This window comes from Callospermophilus lateralis, unplaced genomic scaffold (genome assembly GCF_048772815.1).
Source record: "Callospermophilus lateralis isolate mCalLat2 unplaced genomic scaffold, mCalLat2.hap1 Scaffold_730, whole genome shotgun sequence".
Lineage (NCBI taxonomy): Eukaryota > Metazoa > Chordata > Mammalia > Rodentia > Sciuridae > Callospermophilus > Callospermophilus lateralis.
The window spans coordinates 475,891-494,713 of NW_027515347.1; the positions used below are offsets into that span (position 1 = coordinate 475,891).

The following is an 18,823-nucleotide window of genomic DNA, read 5'->3' on the forward strand; positions in this document are numbered from 1 at the left end:
GCTATTGCAAAAATCTAATAATATTTAACACTATTTACTAAAATGAGAGAAATTAAAAGAGTCTTCTTAATAACAAGCTATTATTCTTGAATACTCAAACCTCATATACACCAAATTCATTTTCTAAGTCGATTGAATTGACTTTTCTTATTAAACCGGGCACCGAGCAAATAGTTTTAATGCAAGCATAATATTTCCAACTACTACATTTTTAATTTGGCAATCTAAAACAATGTGGAATGAATCCAATTCTCACTCACTGGATTCCAAAAAGCACCCCTTAACCAACCACAAAGACAAAACAGCAATTTTACTATCTGGTGTCAGCACTCTCAAGTAGAGAACTTCTGAGGTCCCCTAAAAATCACAAGAACCAAAACCAAACCAAACAACAAAAACAATATTCAGCAACTTCGAACACAAAAGGGTTCTTTATAAAGGCTTCAACCCTAAGCAATTCCACTTTCACAAACATTATAAAGAACATAACATGCTTTCCTCAAGAGGTGCACACCCCACCATGTGATCAGACTGAAGGGCCACACCAGCAACCAGAAAGGATTATGGTTTCTAATAAGAATAGTTTGAAAAGAGGCTGTTGCAGCTGCCCAATGGGTTGCACCCACAGGTGGCACCCAGAGCTTAGCTCCTCACCCAGTGAAGTGGTCAGGACCAGGAGGGGTGCCCCACCAAGACCTGCAGCTTATGATTGGCTCTCTTGGCTTCCTGGAAGTTAAAGTCATATCCTTTTGGTCACCTAAGCCCCCTTTGTGGTTCAGGGAAAGAAACACTCTCTCAGAACTCTTAACTTTGTTTGGAGACTCTGGTTAAAATTAAGAATTTCAAACCCTAGATCTGAAAAAGTGAAACAGATGTCCTGTTTTTTAACTGTAAATGGCTCCAAATGTTGGATCCTGTCCTCTTTCTCTCTTTTTTCTTTCTGCTGCATTAAGTTTCATTTAATGCAGAGTTTGCTTAAAAGGTTAAGAGAAAGAAAAGAAAGCAAATATGGAGTGCGATGGAAGAACCTCTAAATCTTCTTCTAGAAAAGAACAAGAAAGCCTCTTCAGGAAGATGAAAGTGCTCGACCTGCCTCCTTCCAGCAAAGCCGGTACTTAGGGTTCAAACCAGAATACCCAGATGATCCCAGTCTCTCCTAACCAGGCTGTGCCCACCACATGCTTTCTCTCAGAGACCAGAGTCCCGCGGAGTGGTCGAAGGGGTCTCAGGCTTGCACCCCCAGGAGGACATAGTTAACGCTGACAATGCAGTGTGGCCTGGGCGACAGGCTGTTGTGCACCCATACCCAGGAACCTGTAGTACTTGGTGGTCACCTGCCCCTTCACCAGCACTGATGAAGAGACAGAGGCAAATGGTGGTGAACCAGCTTGACCCAGACTTATCCCAAATGCCAGGTGGTGAGAGTGCGGACCCCCTGTGGGCCTTAATAACTGCACCTGGCAGGAGGGAGAAACAAAAGGCCAATTCCCAAAAGATGGCCCTGTTACATGGTACCAAGATGCCGGGTACTCTTTATAGGCATGCTAGTGCATGACACGTCTCTGGGCACATGTCTGCACCTTTAGCAATGGGGGGAACGGATAAAGTTGAGAGTTTCCCTGAATTCGCCTAACTATGGAAGGAAGAGCCTGTGTAGATTAAGCTCAAACAAACTATATGAAAAGCCGAGATGTGAACTGGGAATTTATCTCAGTGATAGAGCACTTGCTTGCATAATGAACGCAAGGTCCTGGGTTCAACCCTAAATACCAGGAAATTTCTGTAAGAGTCAGCTTAGGAAAGTTAACAGCCTCGATTTTTGTTCACTACTTCAGTGATGTTTGCAGGTGGGGAAGCAGAACAATAGAAGATTTTTTGACTAGAAGCGCCCCTTTCACCAGAGTTAGGACGGGTGTAATTTAGAGAAACAAGATGAGGCCCAGTGTGCCAGCTGGCCCTCTCTGGGGCCTCACACACCACCAGGGCCATTACCAGGATGAGGGTTTCTTTCAGTTGGTTTGCGTGTTGTTAGGTTTCAACTCCCCACCACCCTGGGGAGCGTCCAAGGTTGTTTGGGTGCAGAGCAGAGTGTTCCTTACACAGATGGTGAGTGCAGCGCAGGTGGAAAGTGTCACAGCCGTGAATGTGGTGGTACAAAGTCTTCTCAATCAGGTCCTGAGGTTCATACCCCATCAGCTCTACCACCCTGTGGAGAGGATTTTGGGTTAGATGAGTGCCCCGTGCCTTCAACTCCCGACCAAACACAGTCTCAGACTTGGGTGCCTGCTCTCAGTTCGAAGAACCTGGTTAGTTGCCTCATCTGCAGAATAGGCTCATTCAGATCAAAGGGAATCTATCTGTGGCTAAGAAGGGTTTCATTACACTAGAAACAGCCCTTTGTGGTCGTGCCCACCCACCTAGAGTCCAGAAAGATGAGCTTCATGTCCAGGCTGGCTGGAAACATGAACAGGTTACTGTGCAGCTTGATCTCCGTGACAGCGCTAGGAGGCAGCGAGTCACCCACGGCCACCAGGCCCACATTCTGGTAACAGCTGTACAAGGGGGACATGCCCAAGCTGTATTGGCAGATCTTCAGGTAGCCACGGCAGTGACTGACCTGTGGCAGAGTGGGAGGGCAGGAGACTCAGGAAGAGCTTCAGAAAGATGAGGAGGGGGTTGAAACCTGTTTAAACTACTCAGCCAGAAACATTGTCTGGGCCACGCCCTTCTGGGAAGGGGCCCAAAGTTTTAGGACTCTAAAGTGTCTCAAGAGAGTGACTGCAGGTCAGACTGAACTCACATGGGAGCTTGTAAAAGTGAAGACGCCTGGACCTCCACCAACCCTAATGTGCCTTAGGACGTTCATCGCATTCAACCTGAGAACCATAGCTTTGAGCTGAAGCTCTGATTCTTAACCTCTTTAGAGGTCCAAACTGGCCCTAGGCTTGAACTCCTAGGAACCCATCAAGGGTTCCTCACCACTTCAGAGGTTCTCAGTATTCTTCAGACCCATCTCTGAGAGGCCTGTGGCTGTGGAGTACTAGGCCAGTCAGACCTAGTCTTTCAGCTTCATTTCGAGCAGTTCATACAGTTCGGGGACTAATAGATCATCTGGACCCACTGCTCTTTGAAACAAATGTACTACTAACTATGGCTCACGCAGGAGCGGTCCCTGATGTGGAAATGACCCTCAGACACTGCAAATCCTTGTGTCCCACCCCATCCAAAGACACGCAACTGCTGCTGGGTGTCAATCTTTCACCTCATCCACTTACCTTGTAACCCCGCAGGTGAGGCTAGCATTCTGCTTGGCTAAGACACACTTCATCCTCAGGAAGAAGGAGCGCTCGATCTCATGCTCTGAAAGAGAGAGAAGCAGAGGGGAGATCAGGACATGAGACATATGACTGGTTGGTTCCAGCCACGACAAACTTGGGGAAAACCACAAGCTGAGCGCCATGGGCTTAAGCATTGCAGACATGTGTCTGCCTTACCCTGTACAACATGAGAGTGGTAGAGTTGGTGGGCAGTGAGCACTGCAGTCATCTCGATGTGGTCGGCAGGGTGGACATATTAATAAATGCTGTTTCCGCTCAGCTCTACCTGTAAAGAGTATCATCGTCTGTGCAGTAGTAGAATGTCCCATGAAGAAGCTGAAAACTTGATGGTGGTGGTGGGGGGGTCTGTTGGGCCATGAAAACAGGAGCCAGCAATTGGCCCTGAGTTCTGATTTTATTTCTGCCCCTGTGTACACCTCAGCTTCCTTATCTGTGAGATAATAACAATAACTAGTAGTTGTTGTTGTTGTGGTAGTAATAGTAGCATCTCTGGTAAAGATAAGCATATAATCTCTTCCCACAGTATCTGGCTTATTGTAAAGCCTCAAAAAAGTAGCAATTGCTTGGGCTTTGGGTGGAAGCTAATGGATAAGGGAAGTCTAGGAATGAGAAGATCCAGACCTGTTTAATGAATCCCTCCATCAGCTGAGAAGTCTCTAGCCCAGAAATGCAGACATAAAAGGATTGGGGAAGCCCCACCCCTCCTGCTTCCAACTCTGGCTGTAAATACTGCAGGCTGGAAGTGTAGACCACTCACTACCTGAGAAAGTCCCAGGTGAACTGAGACTGTCCCTGATATGTACATGACCTTCCCATCTGGGGCCACCACAAAGATGAAGCCATACAGGTTTTGGGGAGGCAGAAATAGAGTGCATAGAGAGGCCTCTGGGCCATCTGTTGAAATGCAGGGGTCGGGGAAGGCGAAAGTTAGAAACATTCAGACAGAAATGCAGAGAGATAGAAGAGAGAGGCTGTTGGGAAACAGGACACAGAACCAGTCACAAGAGCCCCTCTTTTTTTTCACTCATTCCAATTTTGTAAGCATCTGAAGCATGTAGCACATGAGAAGAGATCCAGAGGAAGTTGTGGACAATGCTCATGCCCCATAGGCTCAGGATTTACCAAAGGGGACAAAGAAAACATGTTTGTAATAGACATGCACAAAAATTCTGGAGATAGATCACAGAAGTAGATTAGGTTCTACTGAAAGAACCAGAGGTTTTCTGTGTCATGCTTGAAGGGCTCTGTAGGGACATTGTTAGATCATGAAAAGAATAATAGCAGGATTTGGGAAAGATCCGATCCCTCCTGCACTGGTCAACATGGATGAACCTACAGTCTGAAATCTATAGAGACAATAAAGTTGGCCAATGGCACTAGAAAGTGTATAGAAAAGGGGCATTTAGGAGATGAGAGAAGGAGAGTCAAAGATGCTTTACAGGAGCTGATGTTTGAGCAGAACTTTGGAAAGGAAGGTTGGGCTAGAGAAGGGAAGAAGAGCATCCTAGGCTGAAGGGATAATGTGGCAAAGGCAGGGACTTTGTGGGAGGATGAATCAGATGTATTCTGAAGTGATGTGTTTGGTGTACTACAGGTGGAGCTGAAAAAGTACACCCACAGTAAATTTTTGAAATTTGGAATGTCAATTTGTGGAATCTGAAGTTGTTCTTATAGGCATTAGGATTCCAACAGAGGTTTCCTAAGAAGGAAAATAACATACTTAGATGTATTATTTTAATCTTGGAAATGACCTACAGAAGGAAGGAAGGAATGGGGGGTGAATAGATCAGAGCAGATTGCTGCAGCAGAGATGGGTCAAGTCTGAAACTGAGTGATCAAAAAAGAGATGAAGAAAGATGAGAATCTAATTTAAAGATGATGCTTGCTGTGAACTTCATGCTAATTGATGGCAGAAAGAGAGCTCAGGTTGACTTTCAGGTTTCAGAAAGGACATTAGTAGAGGGTGATGACATTAACCAAGACTGAAATTTGGAGCAACATTGAATTTTGTACAAGCAGAAGTTTGGGCCAGAGGGCTGAGATTGTGGCCCTGTGGTTGAGCACTTGCCTCGCAGGTGCGAGGCCCTGGGTTAGATCCTCAGCACCATATAAAAATAAATAAATGAAGGTATTGTGCCCAACTAAAAAAATAAATAAATTTTTTTTAAAAAAAGAAGTTTGGGCCAGAGCAATATGCATTTTTGTCTTAGAGATGCTTCAGGGACATTAACATTTTCACTTAAATGTGTCTAGTTGTTAGTAGGAAATAAAGGTCTAGAATTCAGGAGGGGTTCTAGATCTGGATAAGATAGGCAGGGCCATGTGGAGGGAAGAGTTGGAGCAGTGGTGTTGATTAAAATCACCCAGGAGGCTGTGGAGTATTGAGAGAAGAAACAGCTAGAACCTTCTGAAAACTACGTCACTTGTGAAACAGACAGTGGTGGAAACATCAAAGAGGAGAATTCAGAGAGGGAGAGAAATCTGGGAAATCAAGCTACTACCTACATTGTAGAAAAAAAGGAGAATGTTACATCTTCAGTGTCACTTCCTTAAAGGTCTTTGCTTCAATCATCTCCATTTTAAACTGTGACCCTAAAACAGAGCCTGCCTCTCATTTTTCTCCACAGTACCTGTCACCTGGTACACTATGCAGTACACCTGATGGGTTTCTAAGGCTCCTCTTAGCATGTAAAGTCTATGAGGAAAGGACTTTCTGATGACATACAATTGATCCTCCTATTTTTTTTAATTTTTTGTAGTTGTAGATTTACAGAATGCCTTTATTTTGTCTAATTTAGGTGGTGCTGAAGATAGAACCCACTGCCTCACACATGCTAGTCAAGCACTCTGCCTCTGAGCTATAGCCCCAGCCCTGAGCCTCCTATTGTGTTGGATGTACAAGTTGAGGGAGGATTAAAAAATGGGCATTGGATTCTTAATTTCAAAATGTGGTGGGGCCTTTGTAGAGCCTAATGGGTAGAAGAGTTGACAGACTGCAGGGATGTTGGAGCAAATGGGGAAGGGAGTGAGCCACTGAAATAAGCAATAGAAGTCAATCCTACCAGAAGTTTGAGGTTAAAAAAAAAAAACAAGAGGAGAGATTGGGCAAGAGCTACAATAGGTGAGGGATTGTTTGGGATTAGGTTCTAAGCTACCACTCTCAGTTGACTTGAATGATAATAAAGAGGGTGTGGGGTAGGGGACAAGTGTCTAACCTAAAAATACCATGGGGAGTTTTATTATTTAAAATATTTGTTCTGCGACTTAAGCCGGCAGCAGGCAATTTAAAACAGTGTGCACTGCCAACAAAAATGTAATATGCACCTCACAGTGGTTCAACTCATTACCTGGGGGTGTGTATGTGTGGAACCCAGAGCCTGGGCTGGCCTGGGGCGAGGGGGAGCCTGGGAACTACGAGGAAGAGATGAAGTTAGTTGCAGACCCAGCTGGAACCACAACATGTGGGTTAAAGCACAGATGTGCACTTCTACCAGATTCCTGTTATCTTTTTCAGAAATCCTTTATTCCAGATGGTTCTGTGGCTCTGTCTTGGCGGCTTGGCCCTGGGCTTTCAGTGCCAGTGACGGAGAGATGACAAAAGATATTCCCTGCCTTGGTCTCAGCACCCTGATGGAGCCTTGCCCGACTGTTTTCCAAACTCAAAGCCTTGGTTGCCACTTTGCCTCCCTCTCAGCCTTGCAAGTTGCCATCTGCCCATCCTCACCCAGTTAAGGGCTTTAGTTCTACCACCTCACTGAGCCCTGGGAAGACCTAGAAACAAACTTTAGTATCAGAACCCCAGCTCGAGTGTCAGTTGGGGACTAGTTGGAATTTTTTTGTGATTTGTTACACTTTAGCGCAAGAGGAAAAAGCCCCTGATATTATTTCCCAGTCACCCCCACCCAACCTGCACAGTTGGGAAGAGGTGATGTATAAATGTTGAGTATAAATGTTGGCCCCTCCCTGGGTTCTGAGCAGAAGCCAACCTCTGGCTCTGAGGGAACCGGGCTTCTCAGCGAGGACAGGCTCTCCTGGAGTGCTCTCCTGGTTGGACCTCAAGGGACCTCTGCACTGGAGAAGCACTCGACATCACACACTAGCGATCACTTTCACGTAGGTTCACTAGTTTGTTCAAGGAGAGGAGAGACACTCATTTCTCGCCCAAAGTTTTCATCATATTCCTTACCAAGAGGTGGAGGATGTTCCCCCACATAGCGAACCTCTACCCCCAAAGTGGCCCAAAACAACTGGCCAGGTTCATCTGGTCCCTGGCATCCTCTCTGATTGACTGCGGGACTTTCTCGACATTCTCCTCCCCTGGATCTGACTTTAATCCCCTTTGAAAAAATCTTTGAGCTTGGGGTTGACTTTCAGTCTGACGCTCACCAGCATCCCTTCCAAATCCTTCATCTTCCTTTTCCCTGGGAGCCCCAACTTGACACACCCTAGTCCTGTCCCCTCTGCCTCCAAAAGGGGACTTTTCTGAAGTCAGTTACTTTGAGGTGCTAACAATTTCTTAGCAATATTTTCGTTGCATTCTTGACATAGAAAGTAATTCCGTTCTCTACTTGTCAGGTACCATCTCCTATTAACAAAGACAGTCCATTCATCTCCTCCATGTTACCACGTTAAGATCTTTTGAGGCTTTGCCAGTTTTTATGGTGATGCCTAAAACAGCAAACCTTGAAGACTCTCATTGTTGATTTTTAAAAATCAATAGTCTACTATATTACCTGTGTACAGAAAGAAATAAGAAGGCAGAAGAAACTTGGGCAGATCTATGTTCAATGTGTTATAGATGATATCTCTAATGGGACTGCTTGTGGAATTACATCATCTAGAGAGTGAAGTCCTTCCATTTTTACATCATTGTACAAGGTTTAACATGACATCTTTTTTTTTTTCTTTAGATGAACTTCTTCATTAGGGGCACTTACTTAAAACGAACAATGACAAAAACACTGTAAATGTGGCGCTGGGAAGAATCTTTCACAATAACACAAGGAGTTAGGTTTTTTTTCAAGGTGTTGGCCAGGAGCTGCTTCCTAAGCAAGCGATCACAATCCTGGCAACGAGTGACACTGAACGCCCCTTAAGCTCAAATATGGTCGTTCTGGGTGTTTGCACATCTAAATAAATTTACCAATTTCCCCACTGCTCTGTAAACACTGATGTCCCCGCCTGCTATGAGACTCCTCTCTTTCCCTCTGCTGATTGACCCCTCCTGACTTTTTAGCCTGCCCCGACTTCCCTCCCCAGAGTGTCTCCACCGCCCTGGTTTCTTTTCTTCTGGACCATTCCAGGAGGTCCCTGTCCCAGTCACCTGTAAACCCCCCTTCCTATTGTCTCCTTCCCCTTCGCTCCTCATGATTCAACCAATCTATACTCCTTGATATCTATCACCACATTTTCTTTTCTTTTAAATCACTGTTCAGACATTGCTACCCAGAAGAGTCAGAACGAGTTGACTGCGGAGGCTAACAGGGTAAAGGAAAAGTTCCCTTCAGAGAGTGCCTGGGACGCAGGTGAGCACCCTTGCACCTGAGAAGTCCTGAAACCCCTTGCACAAGCGGAGGGCAGGCACTCGTGCACTTTAGGGGTGGACTGCATCTTCCTTGTGTGGGGAGACCGGCTGGAAGCCCCCAGAAGTGTTGGCAACCTGTGTGTGGGGCCAACAAACATCTTCAATGTAAGATTTTGTTGGTCTCCAGGAGCGCCCACCCTACCCAAATGATCTGAAGATTTCTGGGCTGGGCTGTTGGGGTTGGGGGTGGGGGACACTGGTCTAGGGCGCCAGCCTCAACTGCATCTGGTGTCGGGTTAGGGCCTTATTATTATGCTCCTACAGGGAAAATAAGACTTCCCAAAGGTCAATAAACAGAGCATCCGGGTGCGGGTTCACAGTGGCCTCCCTCCCCCTCCTTATCCACTCTCCACCCACCCCCACCACCTTTTTTTTATTGGTTGTTCAAAACATTACAAAGCTCTTGACATATTATCTTTTATACATTTGATTCAAGTGGGTTATGAACTTCCATTTTTACCCCAAATACAGATTGCAGAATCACATCGGTTACACATCCACGTTTTTACATAATGCCATGTTAGTGACTGTTGTATTCTGCTACCTTTCCTATCCCCTACTATCCCCCCTCCCCTCTCCTCCCATCTTCACCTTTTTAAGGAACCTTTTGCTTTAAGGAAGCATTTCCTTCTCCCTTGGTTTCCTGTTGAAATCTCCATCACCCGGTTGCGTCTGGGTTAGGTTTTATAAGGAACTGGCTACCCTCCTCTACCTGTCGGTCTTCCCTGACATAATACCAGGAGGAACTCGCCCTTTGGGGTGCAGAGGACACTCCCCCAAGCCCGCATCAAGGGTCCTCCTTTCCAAAAGTCTCCAAGTGGGCCAGAGACCCCCTTTCCCTGGACCCCCTCCCTCTTGCCTTCAGTGACAAGATCTGGCACCCAATTTCAGTTGGCGAGGGGGTAATCTGAGATTTTGTTTCTGCACTTGACCTACCGCAGAAAATTCACAAATCCTTTGATTGTCTGTTTAAAATGAGGTGGAAACCAGCTGGCTTGGCGGCGGGATTATAGTGGGAAAAAGATCTAAAGATTCTCTTGTAATTCGGTGAGGCCTAGGGAACAGGGTTTTGCAAAGGAGAAAAGGAGCTCTGTGAGGGAGGCAATAACTAAATCGGGTTTTAGACAAAAGAATTTTCCCCAGATACAGTGGCCGAAAAGTAAGAAAAACATGATCTATTTTGGAAGATTTCCAAGATATGCCACATTAACCTTAGCAGATCAATTTTGCTTCTCCCAGGCCCCCCTCTTTCCTTCAGGTCTAGTTTATCATATTTACATAAGTAGCATTAGAAGGGATGTATCTATTATGGCTCTAAAGGGCTAACTCACATTTCATGTGAAAACCCCGGTAAGGTTCACTGTTGCTTTACCCTTGGTGGTGGTTGAGCCATTTCCATTTAAATACCCCCTGACCCAAGGATTACCTCAATGCACTGACTGCATGGGTTTTGTAATTTCCTGAAAATGAGATTTCTATTTATAAAACAAGAAACCAATTAGTAACCAAATGAGGCGAAGTAGATCCACTAAAATTGACCTAATCCCACAGGCACCATTTAGGCCAGTTCTTGGAGAATGAATGATGAGCCTCAGTCTAGCTGAGCCCAAAGCATCATCCAGCAGTGTTATTGCAAGCAGCAAAAATAAATGGATCAAGGTATTCCTTCTGAATGAACTTCACAGCCTTGAAAAAATACAGATTACAGACCCTGCATCATTGCCGTGTTCACTCTAACAGGAAGAGGTGGAAGGAAAGAGCTTATTGTTTCTTTTATTCTGTACATACAATACTGCCTCAGAAATGCATCCTCCTTGTAGTTGTTCCCAGGACCACTGTCTACTCCATATATCAAGATATGCCTTTTAGCAATGAGGGGATACATGCATAAACTAGAGATGCTGTCCCTCCATTGGACCATAACCTAGAGACTGGGGCTGGAAAGACCCTGGAAGGCACAACTCCTAATTTTTAGTCCCAAGTCATTTGTCCAAACTACCTGGGTCAACCGCAGCGGAGGGTGAGGGGGAGAAGGTTGGACCAGGAAGGAAATCCCAAAGCCTATGCATCCTGCAGAGCCTGTGCATCATTACTGAATGCAAAAACCTGCATTCCTCCGCTGGAGATACCAAGCCACCTAGGTGTTGGGGTTTCCCACCCCCACCCCCACCCCCGCCTCTGAGGCTGTACTCTCTGGGGAACAGAAAGGGAGAATGGACACTTCCAATCGAGACAGAACTCCAGGATCAGTCCTTGGACAGAAGGTCGACTGGAAAACGGGCGTGCACCCTCTCCCTCCTCTGGCGCAGGGGCCCTTCTAAGCCACCCGGCCAGTGTGGCAGAGCTCCATAGGGCGTCAATGACCCTGCCCTGCCAGGCCTTGTCCTGCACCAGTTCCCGGGGACCCCGTAATGTGCGACTCCCCACTGTCTGCAATGCATGTGCCCTGCCTTCCTCTGCCTGCCGCTCAGGGGCCTGAGAAGCCACTAATGTTACTGTAAACGTGGGACGAAGCCGGATGTTCACAGAGCGGACCCTTTCTGTGCCCTTGTCATGCTGCATTCTGCCTCCCAGTTTAGGCTTTCCTTTGGGGACTGAGCCTGCCAGCCACACGTCTGAGCCGCCTACTAATAAAGAAAAACTGCAAAACAAGAAGGGAGGGGAGGGTTCGCCAAGATTCAGACTAAAACTGGGTGTAAATATCTGGGGAGTGTCCCGCATGGTGGCTAAAAAATGTCAAGCGAAGGCGGTCCCAGTCTCCGTCTGAAGGCAGCAACAGCGGCAGTCTCGAGTAAGATGAGGCTTCTGCTGCTTCTCCTGGTGGCAGCGTTGGTCGAACAAGGCCTCGGCCAACCTTGTTGGCGTGCCCAGCAAGAGGTTAAAGATGCATAGGCTACGAGGCCGCTGCTCAAGTTTCAGATTTGTGTTTCCTGAGGTTACAGGCGGATGTTTGAGGAGTACATGCGGGTTATTAGTCAGCGGTACCCAGATATCGGAATAGAAGGAGAGAATTACCTCCCTCAACCAATTTATAGACACATAGCCTGTTTCCTGTCAATCTTCAAACTCCTATTAATAGGCTTGATCATTTTTGGCAAGGACCATTTTGCTTTCTTTGGCATGCAAGCTCCTAGCATCTGGCAGTGGGGCCAGGAGAATAAGGTCTATGCATGTATGATGGTTTTCTTCTTAAGCAACATGATTGAGAACCAGTGTATGTCAACAGGTGCATTTGAGATAACTTTAAATGATGTGCCTGTATGGTCTAAGCTGGAATCTGGTCATCTCCCATTCATGCAAAAACTTGTTTAAATTCTTGACAATGAAATGAAACTCAGCGTGCACATGATTCAATTCCGCATTATCGATCATAGCCCCACCTATCAGAACTGAAAACTCTTTTACATTAAGGGATCTTTGCAAGAGCCGCGTGACTGACACTATGAAGGCCTGTACTGAAGACAGCCAGCTGTTAGTACAGACCAGATGCTTTTTTGGCAGGCTCATTGTACCTCTTGAAAAACCTCAATACAAAATAGTTTTTCTGTCCTGGCACGTTCTGGAATTCTGCACATTCGTGGAGTGCAATAATACTGTATAGCTTTCCCCCAACCCAGATTCACCCAGTTAATAGTTTGTCATTTTTTTAAAATGTAGACATTACTACTTAAAACTTTTTTCTTAGTCATATTTAAAAAGTAGAAAATTGAGTTACAATTCAATTTTTTTCAAAGTGTCTGTTAAATCATATATATATTTAGTTTAAAGTCAATCTTTGGAGGAATACAGCTAAAGTTCCCCAAAGAGTTTATCAGTAATTTCTAATTTGGTCGTGTCCAATTTATATCATTAGCAAAAAACTGCAGATTGTGCATTATACAAGATTATGGGGGAATCTAATATCCAGAGTACTCTATCAATTTGTTTGTATGTGTGCATGCGTGTGAGATTACCAGAGAACTACTACAAAACCAACTGCTTTTTAAATTCTGTTGTGTAGTTCAGGTGTCTTGCCTTGACCAATCTAATGAATTGATTAACTGGCCTTTATACTTAATAAAAAACTAGCAGATGTCAGTTAAATGAAAAAAAAATGTCAAGCGGAGGTGCCCAAGTCTTTGGGCCTTTGAGAGCAGTGGGATGTGATGATGCCACTTCCCTAGAGGCCCACTCCTGTGAGGCAGAGCCGCAAAGCACAGACAAGTCCATTGCAGAACCATTCCTAAATAATTGGGGTTTCTCTTCCTCGCATAAAATTTAAATTTTTATGGATCAAAGACTGGCAATGAATAATCCACTAAAATCATTAATATTATAAGAGTCTGAACCTCTTTTTTTTTTTTGAGAAATTCCTGGACCTATAGAGAAATGCAGCAAGAATCTGTGGCTTTGTATACTGTGTCACCATTTGTCAGGAAAAGTTTCAAGCTGCTGGAATTCCCTAGAACTGAAAAACAACTCTTGTAGAAATCAGGTTTTTTTACTCTATAAGTTTAGTATTGTTTTATCTTCAAGTACGTGATCATACCTTATTTGAAATCATCACGATAGCTTTTTATACCTGTTTTTTATATTTTTTTCATGTTATTATTTTTTGGTAGTGATCTGTCTCCTTAAGAAAAAAGGTGTTCCCCCCACCCCAGTGGCTAGACCTACAATTTCTAGCAAATAAATCTGCCTTGCAAATGCTCTGCACAAAATTTAGTTCTTCACTCCACATTTTAAGTCAACATAAAAACTAGAATCAAACGGAGAAAATCAGTTTAGAGCATGAACTGTGATTAAAGGCTTTTAAATGAGAAAAACTTCTGTAAGAAAATAAACATGGAAACTTAATGCTCAATCATTTCCTTGAGCAGCATGAAAAACAGTCTTAAATCACCGATTTATATTATATTTTTTGAAGCAGAGAACTGAAGAAAACAAAGAGGGATTTCTATCTAGAGATGAATATTATAGAAAGGGTGTGTGGAGGTTTGCTTAATCATCCTCTCTTTCCTGAACACTTCAGTAATTTTAATTGTGATTATTTTTATTTTCTAAAGAGGTTTTGACAACAAAATGGCAGGGTGATATTACCAAGACTGAACAGCTATAGACTTGAAAACATATCTGATTTCTTCAAAGTTCATTCCACATACCACTATGCCCAGTAAAATTGCATTATAGACGGGTAATTAATATGTATTTCTTTTTAGTTGAATTTGTCCTATTTAGCACACAAAGGTCAAGGTCAAGACATCTCTTTTTTATCCTGTCTCTCCAGCTTTGATAGCACCTAAGATTTATATATTTCTACATGCCTCAATCTTTCCTTTTCTAGACTATTTAGAAAAGACTATTATCAGTCAGAAGATATGTGATTTTAATGATTTCACAATAATGTTATCAGAATTTCTTTTTTACTTTACTTTTTTTACTATTAAATCTCAAATTCAACATGGGAATATCATGCTTATTCTTAATTATTTGGAATATCCATATCCCATCCTCTTTTCTCTATCATTTCTCCCTCATTAGTTTATTATTCTCTACTCAGGTACAATAAGTTTAAAAGATGAAACATGCCACCAAATTAAAGCTAATAGACTCTTGAGTGAAAAACTACACATAGCAGGGAAGATTGGAAAGGAAATGACCTATATTTTAATTATTTTTCTCCTTTAAAAATAAGTATGGGGGAATTTTATTTGTTCATTTAATTTATAGCTTTTTTATTGTAGGGTAATATAGATGAATTTGATACGAACAACAAAAAAAAAATTTTACAATATAATTATGCCTATAGCTATGTCACCAGATTTATAATTATTTAAGAGTGTCTTACAAAAATCTATGTGTAATGGAATATTTACCATGATAAAATAGCTATCCCTAAAACAAAATTTATTGAGGGTCTACTATGTGCTAGAATGGCTTCAAGACTGATATAAGAAGGATGAATTTAATCTTCAAATTCCATTTAATCTCACTAAAGAAGAATGTAACCATCTGGATATTGAGATGCAAGTCAGTGATCCTGGGGACTGAGAGGCTGAGGAAGGAGGATTACAAGTTCCAGGATGGGGCCTGGGGTGTAGGTTAGTGGTAAAGCTACCACTGTGTACAGTCACCAGTACAAAAAAAAAAAGCTACAACCATACACAGATGAAAAGGACTCGGGTTTCCTTCACTGCCTTGGACCTCAGTTTAGTCCTTCCAGCTTCTCTGAGACAAGGAAGGACCCAAATTGGGCATCCCCTGCAGGTTTTGCCAAATTCTAAGGCTTTTCACTATTTTCTTTTTTGGAAAGCTGATATGTTGTTGTTGTTGTTGTTATTTATTGTTGTTTTTCTTTTTTACTGTTTTGAAGGGCCGAATTTGAGTTTTTGAAGCTCTCAGAATTACAACCTCATCCCTAGGAGCCAGCTGTTCCTATGACCCTGTCTTAACTCATTGGGTGGAGGCTGTGGGTGAGTTAAGAGCTCCACAGTAGCTGGAGAAATCAATGAGTTGCCCAGAGTTCACACATCATCCGTCCCCTCCTCCCCATCAACTCACACTCACCCACAGAAGGGATAGGTGGGAGGGGCGGGCGGGACTCTAGAGGAGGTGAGGGGGGTTGCCTGCAGAAAGCACAATTGCCCTTTAAAATAGTCAGAGGGGACTGGCCTTGCCACCAAGGGTATTCCGGCAAGAGACTTCACCTCTGTTCTCTTAAAAAATATAAAATAAAATAAATAATGAGAAGTTCCCTATGGAAATTTACTTTTGGTCCCTCCTATTTACTTATAACGTGATTTATAATTTGTGGAGGTAGGACTTAATTAAACAAGAAAGTTGCTCTCTTACAAAACAAAAACAGTCACCCAAAACAGTCCCGAGCTCTTTCTGGCAGAGCTGGCCCCTGCCCAGGTCTCAGTGCCTGGTGATGCCGCCCGCCTCCCAACGCCCATGCACTGTTCTTCTCCTCCTGTGATCACTCCAGCCTCACAGGCAGCACCATAGGCTGCTTCTGATCAAACAGCGGGCGACACTGGCATTGGTAATTGCCGAGACCAGCTAGAAATCACGCAGAAAGGGAACCCACAGAGACCCAGGGGCTGGCAGATCACTGCTAGTAATCCTGTTAGGAACTGCGCAACGGTAGCTGAGTTGGCAACAGCTTTATTTTTATAAAGTAGGCGCTGACAGTATACAAGACAACAAGAACTCTATTTTAAGCAGAAGACAGTGTGGTATAACCATCAGTTTCCCATCAGAGATTCTCAGCACAGTGTGAATGGGAAATGTGGTTTTTAGCATAAAGTTCCTCTCTCTTTCTAAATATATTTTTTTAAACTTTACAGTTACTTAAAGCTTTGATTCCCCTCCTCCTGTGGTTTCCAGGGTCAAATGAGGAGAACTGTTCAAGGAACCACTTTAAGAGGAACGGACCATGTAGTTTGAGGGTAGAATTGAACTATAATTTGGAAGTTTTCCTGTAGTGTCCCTGACTAATTTGATGCATATTTTTGCAAGCTTTTGCATCAAGATCAAGCAAAGTGAAACTCCAAGCCCAATAATGACTATTTCCTTGCCCACCAGTATTTTTTTAAAACCACAAATGCCAAGCATTCAAAATAATGATTCAACATAAACTTTCAGAGGTCAAATAAGAAGTTTTGTTTGTAAATTAACAGGGTTTTTTTTCTGCTAGATTTTTGTTTGCTTGAGTAGTAATCTCTCCTTTCATTTTCAAATCTTCCTCTTCTAGTGAAAACATATTTAAAATATTTTGTAAACCTGATTTAATGTGATTGAGTAAATGGGCAAATGAAAGAGAGAAGCGTCCTTTCCCTAGTGAGTATAAACAGTTTTTTACAGCACAGTGTTATATGAGGGCTGCTCTGCCTCACACAGTGAATGTTGATAAACTAAATATAAGTTTCAAATCATGTCAATGACTCAACTATTCTAATTTCCCAGCCTTATCAAACAATTTTTCCAGGATCCATTGACCAACCTGCCAGAAGATATTTTCCAAGTTGGGTAGCCATCTTAGTCCAATCTGATGTATTTTGGAACTAGATTAGTATCTTATAGATAATATAAAGGTCAGAGTTGCAAATCACCAAGTCCCAGAATCAGTTTCCTAATCTGAGAATATCTGGAAAATGCAGAATAAATTTACTATAGGCATCCAAGAGACAGGATAAATCCAGTCTCTTGTATTTGTATGAATATACCTCCTCACTTGCAGAACCATAGTCATATAGAGAAATTATTATCTGATTTAGTTACATGTAAGTAGATATATCCATATCTAACAAATATGCAGAATCTAGCAGTGTTCCTGCTTTCTACTGGATACAATTCAAACAAATGGAATAAAAAAGAAAGTCATGTTTGGACTAGTAGTACTTTCAATTGAGCCCAGTATCTGACGTGTTGACAAAAGCACTGTTGGGCTGCTTCCCAACCAAACACATCTGATGGACTGAACAGAAAGTATTAATGGGGCAGTAGGGGGAGCTAGGAAAAGGAAAAGCAACCTTGAGTTCATCCAGGACCTGAATCAAGTAGTTAGGCTAAAATTCCCTTTGCATAGAATACAAATGTAGTAAATTTGGGTGCACCTCCCTCACTGGGGTAGGCTCATTGTCTGGCAAGTTCCTACCCTCTTTGCTTTGAAATTCCTTCTAGTAAAGCCACTTACCTTCTGGGAACACCTCTCTCATTTTGAGATAGCTGGTCTTGAGTCTGATTATGGGACTTTGTCCAGCTGCAAGGTGATAGCTGAGGGCAAAGGCAGTAATTTAGCCAGTTCATAAAACTCACTGTTTTCCTTCTCCCTCCTAGTCCAGGCAGCATTTTTGGACTTCTCTTTCATTGTGTCTAGTTCCCCCTTTCTTCTTACAACGTGAGCTTCACAGATTCATCCAAAACCAAAAATTAATTTTCAATTAGATATCATATTGGCAAAAACATAAGACATAATTTAAATGAAGAGGCTGAAGTCTGCACCAGGGAATGTAGTGCTGGGAGTAAAAGGAGAGCACAGAGAAAAGAAAATATTTTCTTTGAAAAAGTGTACGATAGGAAAGTTGCTGATCCAGGCAATTTGGGCAATCCTGAGGTTTCTAGGTCTCAAATGCTGTCAGGACAACCGAGGAACTAGCCTTTTCTTCTATTCAGCGCTGCGAACCCCGTTCCTTGGAAAATCGTCATAATAATCCCCGACGTTTGCTCTTCAGTCCTATCGCATCCGAGGCGACTCTGAGTCCCGTTATGCAGAACACGAATCCCAGGTGACTCTTTCAGACCACTGCCAAGACAACAGCATCAGAGCGTAAGAAATCTGTGGCTCCACCATCACACCTTTGCCCTGATTCCGAAAAACCATTGCGCCTAGGCTTTCGCAGCCAGCATCAGTCATTTTTGTTTCTTTTTTACGATACAAAGAAAGGAGCAGCGAAACTAAGCACCCTGCAAATGACGCTCGCCTTCCCTCACCCCTGTCAGCCACGTTCTCCAGCCCACTGGGAACCTGCCCCAAAACAAAAGACATATTTTTGAAGCCCCTCAGAAGATCTTCAGCCTTGGGTCTCTACACTGGCGCCCAGGCCAGGCACGCGTCCCAGGAAGCAGGTTTCGGCAAATCAGAATTTCTCCACAGCTCTGTGGACAAGCGCCTTCCAGGCCCAAACTTGGCAGATCTGGAGCTCGGTCACCTCTCTAACGTGGGTCTCAAGTCTGAGGGTTCCTCAAAAAGTGTCACTTACTCATCAAGCCCCTCGGGGCTCCAGAAGAGAAGAGACCCAGGACTCTCTGCCCAGCAGGGGCGGTAACCATGGGGGTACGGAGCGCCAGGTTAACAGGTGGCACACTCAAGACAGCCCCTTCGCAGGCGCCTGGGCGGGGTGGGGGGGGGGCGGAGGGA

General features: G+C 43.8%; 2 pseudogenes; one reads left to right on the forward strand and one right to left on the reverse strand.

Moving 5' to 3' along the window:
• Nucleotides 1–1,225: 1,225 nt before the first annotated feature.
• On the reverse strand, nt 1,226–4,275 carry LOC143387545 (single-minded homolog 1-like; annotated as a pseudogene).
• Nucleotides 4,276–11,718: 7,443 nt separating this feature from the next.
• LOC143387542 (thioredoxin reductase-like selenoprotein T pseudogene) lies at nt 11,719–12,542 on the forward strand (annotated as a pseudogene).
• The last annotated feature ends 6,281 nt before the right edge of the window (nt 12,543–18,823 follow it).